At 32.7% G+C, this 7,969-nt stretch overlaps 1 long non-coding RNA gene across 1 annotated transcript; it reads left to right on the forward strand.

The window, feature by feature from the left end:
- Window positions 1-5,367: 5,367 nt before the first annotated feature.
- Window positions 5,368-6,740, forward strand: LOC140886425 (uncharacterized). Its single transcript, XR_012151551.1, has 4 exons — window positions 5,368-5,552; window positions 5,861-5,924; window positions 6,004-6,046; window positions 6,618-6,740. It is a non-coding gene; the product is annotated as an uncharacterized lncRNA (long non-coding RNA).
- The last annotated feature ends 1,229 nt before the right edge of the window (window positions 6,741-7,969 follow it).

The following is a 7,969-nucleotide window of genomic DNA, read 5'->3' on the forward strand; positions in this document are numbered from 1 at the left end:
TTTTACTGGGAATATTATTCTCACAGGATTATCCGGCTGTTGTCTTGTCTTTGTATATGTTCTTGGAATCAGGCGAGGCAGGACCGAGTCAGAGATCGCATGGATAGTTGGGATGTGAAGATAGAGTGAGGACTTGTTGTTTTGGAAGTCGATTATGTAATCGAACTTAGATTGTATTCGAACTCGTTTGTATTGTATTGCATTGAATAAGCTAGACTGAAGCAAATTCTACTAGTTTTGAGATTGTATAACCCTAGAACTATCTTGTTTTGGACTATGTATGTTGTTTGGATGAGTTATGCTTTGTTGGAATGCTTTGGTTTTGGAATTTGAACTAGAACCTTGTTCTGGTTTTCTGTGCAGAAGTGGCCGCTTGATCGGTAGAATTTGACCGATCGAGCGGTGGTGCTGCAGCCCTGTTTCTGTTTTTGAAAATGAGTGCCCGCTCGATCGGTTGAATATTACCGATCGAGCGGTGCTGGTTTATTTTTCCCGGGCAGTGAGTTTGTAATTTCTGCTCGCTCGATCGGTTGATTTCTGCCGATCGAGCGAGGCTCCTTTTAAAAAATAAAAAAAATTCTTACTCTTCTAAATCTTGTATGCTTGTATTGTTTTTTCCGAGATTAGATGTTTAGAATCGAGGCCTCACATGCTGGGAGTTATATTTGCCTACAGTTAGTTTCATGTTGTAAATATGCATGGTAAAATATATTTGGGTTTTTAGTGCTGGCTATATCCCGCCGGTTACTGTTGTACTAGGTTTTTAAGTTTTCGCAATAAAATCTGTTATTTTAGTAAGTTTTTTGTATTAAGCAAATTGCATGTTTAAGACTTCTGGTTAGTAAGTGATACAGACTGGGTCACTACAGTTTTTATTTGAGATAGTATTGCTATGAGTTTCAGTCAAGGGTTGATTGGATTGAGTCTACGCAAAGTATTGTATAAATCCAATTCTTTTAGTGAAAATCCTTCTGAAAACAGAAGAAGATGAGACATTGAAGTTTTGACTTTGAACTTTAATAAAAAATCTTTTGTGCTCTTTACTTTTTGACTTTTCTATTTGCCTTAGTAACCAGTTTAAATTTAGAGTGTGAGATTTTTTCGCATTGACCAGATCAGTTCTCATATCAAATTTTCTGTTAAGCAAAATTTGGCAATCGAGCTGGTAACTCAACTCAATTGTAAAACAAGTCTTACAACATATTTTAAAATTTGTATTCGCCCCCTCCCCCTCTTTTACACAAGTTCTGGATCTAACTGTGGAGATTTGTGAATTCCATTATACAGCAACTCTTAAGTGATAGCGATTGAAAGGATATTATACAAATTCATCTACTCCAAGTATTTCGTACAAGACGTGCTTTCCCAACACAGTGAGCCAGAGTGAACTCGATTGAAGTGTATGATCCTCCAAGTTGAGAGATAAATTCTAAAAACAAATAATCAAGGAGGCCTTAGATCAAATATTATATTATTGTGGAGATTTGTTAATTTCATTATACAACAACTCTCAAGTAATATAGCGATTGAGAGGATATTAACAAATTCATCTGCTTCAGCATGAATTTTATGTGTTTATCTTAGCCAGACAATGCTCATTTTGGTCTGTTAAGTACTTAAATAATTTTGAAATTTAGTAATCGAAAAAGTAAAACTAAGATTATCATTTAGTATCTTTGTGTGTTTTACAATTTTTTTATGACGTGAGAATCTTTAATTAATACCCTTCAGTGTATACTAGGTGAACCATTAGGTTAACATAATAATATACAAATTACGCTAAAAAGTAAACCGTATTGAGTAGATTAATCAATTTGACCAAAAATTATTGAGTAAGAGCGGAAATTGATGGCATGGGTATCAAAGATGGGGATCTCAAGTCTTTACCTTTCACAATTTAACCCTTTTTTTTAAATAAAAAAAAAAAAGACTCGTGAAATTTGTTAGGAAATTCTAAATATAACTACTCCCATTAAATCTACTCCCCTCATTTCCGTTTATGAGTTTCCCAAATTGAAGTAAAGCGCATGTCTTAAACTAGCAAAATGCCAACTTCTCATAAAAAAGCATTAGTATGTTGTAGGATACCTTTAACTTAGCATGCCTTTTTAAACCCTAAATTATAGCCAGAAAAAGGAAAAGTTTTTCCCAAATTTATTAATGTCGATCACATTTTCTTCTAAGAATCCGGGTGCTCTGAGGCCATATCGCAGTTCTAAGCGGTCTTTTAAAAAACGGGATTAGATGTGAAACATGGTGAAAATGATAAAATTTGGGTCAAAACAAAAATGATTAAATTTAAGTTGACTATATTAAATGTTATTAAACGTGTTTAATTGAAATTAAACGTGATTTTTTTTTAAAAAATATTTTTAAAAAAAATATATCAATTAAAAATTCTCACAATAAAAACCATTCTTTTCAAAATCAAATAAATGCATCCGGTCATATATCTCTCAAAATTTTTATCTTCAAAATTATTGTGTTCTAGCAAATATTTAAAAATTTTGATATGGTATACTACCAAAAATTATAATTTTGATATTTTGTGCTTTTAAAAATTTTGAAAATTGTGTGTTACTATTAAAATTATTATATATGTCATATGTGTGTTATTTAGTCTGTATTGGTAAGAGATAATAAACTTTAAAACGTTTTTCACATTTAAACTTGTAAAACTTAAAACTTGATCTAGAATTTTCGTCACGTTTTACGTTTTTTAAAATTTTGTAAAACTTAAAACTTGATCTATAAGTTTCATCACGTTTTATGTTTTTTAAAACCTTGATTCTAAGGACTCCAAATAATTTGAATCATTGGGTTATCGGAAGACATACCGCATAAAACCGGCCTGAAATTCGGTCAAACGGGTCATGAGCAGTTATACATACACACATATAAGCATTATTAATCATTATTATTTATATTTTATATATATTTTTTTTTTTGAGAGTATATTTTATATAAATAAGTGAGGACAGTGGAATACCGAATAGGAATTAAGAATATTTTATTTTAACATGTATTGTATAGATATATATCACATATTAATAATTATCATTATATTTTAATATGTGACATGAGAAGGAATTTTTATTTCTTTTTTCTTTTTTCTCATGTTGGTGGGTCCAATTTCGTCGGTTTCAAGGTGAGATAAAGCGAAGCGGATCAAGGGTCCGATTTATTCCTGGCGGAATAGATTCGGGTTTGATTAAATTAAACCCGTCCTAAGCCAGCTTTGTTATCTTCCTACAATATGGGTCTATAATTAGAAATTTAATCTGCATCATTCGAGGTAGGGGTGGGCGTTTGGGGTCGGGTATTCGACCAGATCGGGTCGGTTAATTTTAAAAAAATCGGGTTTGGGTTCTACCCGAACCTGATATTACAATTTTCGGGTTGGTGTCGGGTAGTATAATTACTACCCGATCGGGTTCGGGTACCCGAAAACACCTGACAAATTTTTTATTTGGAAAATTCAATATATATTAGTATGTATTATTCAAGCACATATCCTCTCTATTTTCATTCTATTGCTCTCAATTAAAATGCCCGTTCGTTTTTCTTGGATTGAATATACATACATCACTTGAGAAATGGTTAATTTTCCATAGATTTCGATTATTTAATTGTTTGATAGAGTTGAGAATTTTTTTTTCAAAACTTGTAAAAAATAAGTAAATATCTGATGGTAGAAGTAGCTCACAACCACAAATATATGGATTGCTTTTAATTTTTACATTCATCGAATTTAAAAAAAAAAAACCAGTATCCGACTGCGAGTACCCGACCTTACCCGAAAATCGGGTACGGGTAGTCAAAATGACTACCGGACAAAACCCGACTCGCACCCACTCCTAATTCGAGGTGGGTCTAAACCCCATAAACAGATCTTAAAGTGGGTCCAAAACGTGTAATTTTTTTTGGAGTATAAGTACAAGGTTACAAATAATCAATTACAACAATGTAATGAAACTGCCCGCACAACCGACGAGATTTGATCATTGACACGAGACGTGCTTATCTCGGGCAAAAAAACTACTTAAATCTACATAACCATTGGGCTAAGGGCTCATTTAAAAACATGTAATTCTTTTTAATGATTAAATTTGCTTTTATATATATATATATATATATATATATATATTAACTACAATTTTTTTACATTTTATATTAATATCGAGTTAATTTTATTCTAAGAACAGTGTAAATTGTTAGGTTATGACCTATAATAATTACCTTTTTTTTTAACATTTTTTTATACCAATTGATTTTTCATGAAAATACCGGCACTACCAAATAAGTAAAATAATATATTTTCATTGAATATCCACTTTTAAAAATTCAAATAAACTAATATCCACTTTTAACAACTCAAATATATATTCACATTTTCTGCTATATATAGACTATTTACATATTTAATATTTGCATAATGTTATCAAAGTAATAATTAAAACAAATATTATTAAAAAAAATGGGCAAACACGTAATACCAGTGTTTTCATAACCGAACTGGTGATCGAACCGGTTTACTTAAAAAATGGTCCAACCGGTAAGACCGTTTTAACCAGACAGTCGAACCGAAAAACCAGTTATATAATTTAATATAATAAATAATATATTTTGGAATTTTAAAAACTAAAAAATTATATAAATAGACATAAAATATATATTTAACATAGTTTGAAAGCTAAATAAATATGTAAATATATTTAAAATATCAATTATAGTTATAAATTATTTAAATAATAAATTATGTATTTTTTAAAAAACCAATAATTATTAAAATATTTTTTTAAATGAAGTAAAAATTTCAAATAATAATGTATTTATATATATAAATATTAAATCTAAGGTTTAAAAATAAAAAAATTTAAATTTTCAAAAACAAATAAAAAAATCGAAAAACCGGTTCAACCGGTTGAACCGGTTTTCTGGTTCTTGGCCGGTCCAATCGGTTCTTTACCGGTTTTGACCGGTTCTGACCGGTTTTCAGTATTTCCCTTATTTCTTTATCTTATGTGTATACAGATTACATGTGATTTCTAGGACGAAATCAGTTTTTAGAGCGAAATAATTGTAAGGCCCAGAATTATTTGATTTAATTCGGGATTATTTAATTTTAATCCGAGAATATTTAATTTGAGAATTTTTAGAGTTTAGATTTAAATTCTAATATTTTTAAATTATTTAGGATTGAAATTGAATTAAAAGAAGTTGCAGGGCTAGTATGCAACTAGTGAAGAATTAAAAGGGCCAAAGTGCAAAATCCTTAGTCTTAGTGGGACACTTGTCAAGTGCATGCATATTCACGTGTATTTTCACCATTATCATCAGAAAATACAGAGCATGAACCGAGAGAAGAATAGAAAGGAAACTCAAGCCATTTCTTCATCTTGAAGCTTTGATTGTTGAAGATTCAGCTATCCGATTTCAAATTCGGGCACGATTTTGGAATCCTTGCAAGAAGGACTTTGTTTTGATGTAAAAATCTATTTGCTTTAGATTATTTCGAAAATATGTTGGGGAAATCAGAATTGAAGCATGAGGTAATGTTCGTGATGTTGTATGTATTGCAATATCGAAGACGAATCGAAGAAAGGATATCGTATGCATTTGTTATGATTTATTGAAGTAATTTCAAAATTCCTACCATCTGATCTTGCTGGTTTTGAACGTGTATGTGTTGGTTTTGATGATTATGTGATGTTATGGTTGTTAGAAGTAGTTTCGGTTGCCGAATTTATGCCGTTACGCCGCCGAACTTGTGATTTGAGGCTGTTTTTCTATCTTGTATTGAGCTGAGTTTCGATGAGTTCTTAGCTAAAGTTCTTGGCTTATATAAACTTCATTTCAGATTGTTATTGAAGTGTTTTGAACTCGAGAACGTCAACTTTGAACCGGTGAAGATTTAAAGAAAGGTTTGAAGTTATTCTACAATAGAGTTTCATTGTACTTGAATGCAGATTTTGATATAGGTTTGGTTGTTGTGTTGTACAGATTTGGATAGCTTGGAGACACCGTGAAAACTCACACTTGAAAGGTATAAGTCGACACTAGATTAGCGGGATGAATACGCGAGATATGTTTGTATCTCGAGTTCCCAAACCAAACCACATACTTATGTGTTCTATTACTTGATTATATGGCTTTTGATCTTTTTGTCAATGTGTTAAAGATGATTTGTATTTTGATGAGTTTGTGTGATATATCTTGGCATTCATCTTGAGCCTATTCTTTGAATTTGAAATGGACTGAATCGTCTGACATAGATGTGTTGAAAAGTCTATACTCGAGTGGCCTAGGTGGTTGATTTAGCCTAGCGTCCGAATACTCCTTATAGTTACTCCCACGTCTAGAGTAAAAATATGTAGTCTACCTTGATCGAGAAAATCGGTGGAATTACTACGTTATCTGACCTCGGGATCCCAACCAAAGAATTGAGAGCTTGATAGATTAGTAGTTGTTGAACCTGTTTTTAAATCATGCATCTCATTTCTTTTATGTTATGAATTTGATATATATTGATTTGCATGTATGTCGCTTTTACTGGGAATTATGTTTTTCACCGGAATTATCCGGCTGTTGTCGTGTTGTATGTGTCATGGCAACAGGTGGAACAGGAACAGGGCAAAGAAGAGCGTGAGAGATCAAATCTTAAAGTGGTGATCCGAGTTTAGATGTCAATTTTGCTGTCAAACTCTTGTGATAGGTTCAAGAACATGATCTTGTAGGTGCTAGACTTGATCTTATGTAAAAAGATTTTACTACTTGAAAGTGTAATAGCACATGATTATGTTGTGACTACTTATGCAGTGACATGTTGGATGTTGTGTTGTTGTCTTGATGATGCTTATTGAATTTGATAAATCAAGGTAGCATGGAGTAGGATGGCCTGGACAATAGCTGAGCAATCTTTTTTTTTTTTTTCTGGAGCATTGGCCCGCGCAGGGGCGAGCCTCTAGCTCGCGCGCGCGTGAGCCAACTAGCAAGGCTGCTGGATTGGTGGTCTGCGCTCGCGCGAGAGTTGAGCCTCGCGCTTGCGCAGGGCATTTCCAATTTTTTTAAAAAAATTTTTTTGTTTTGATGCTTAGCTTTAATTCATGAATCTTGGATTAAATGTTTTGAATTGAGAGATTAGCACTCGGGTCCCCACAACAGGTGGTATCAGAGCGAAAAAATTCTGGACTAAGATAGATAGTGAGCGGGGTTGATCTAGTCTTCTTCCTTGCTTATTTTCTTTTATCATGATATGATTGATTTACAAGTTGAATTACATGACTTAAGTGCTAGCATACTTTGATTTCAAGTACTTAATTACATGATTTTGTATTTTCATCTGAAAGCATGTTTTATTCTTGTTCAAGAAGCATGCTTACTCGAATATCTGAAGTGATTGAAAGCATGTGATCTATTGCTTTATGACATGCTTACCCGAACATCTGACTTGATTGGAAGCATGGTTATGTATTTGTCCATTGATTTATTTATTTAAGCTTGAATCAGAACCGATGTGAGGACCCGAGTTCTAATATCTCATTTACTCGAATTATCATGAATCATAGACAACTCGAATCATCATGAATCATAGACAAGAATCAATGTCTAAACAACATTAAAAAAAAAATTAAAATGGAGCACCTCGCTCGATCGGTAAAAAGCTACCGATCGAGCGAGCACATTGATTCAACTCTCGGATGTGCTCCAATTGTGGCCTCGCTCGATCGGTTCATCTTCACCGATCGAGCGAGCCACTCATGCTCACAATTCTGTTCTCAACTTCAGGGCCTTGCTCGATCGGTGATAATCCCCCGATCGAGCGAGCTCATTTTCCAGAAAACATCAGGAGCTTTCGCTGTCAAATGCTATACAATTCCTTCCACATACTCTAGTCATTCATGATATATTGATACAACAACCATTCAATCTTGTAACCACAACTAAAATATATCCTAAACATGATATA

Source organism: Henckelia pumila, chromosome 3 (assembly GCF_033568475.1).
Source record: "Henckelia pumila isolate YLH828 chromosome 3, ASM3356847v2, whole genome shotgun sequence".
In the NCBI taxonomy this organism is placed as follows: domain Eukaryota; kingdom Viridiplantae; phylum Streptophyta; class Magnoliopsida; order Lamiales; family Gesneriaceae; genus Henckelia; species Henckelia pumila.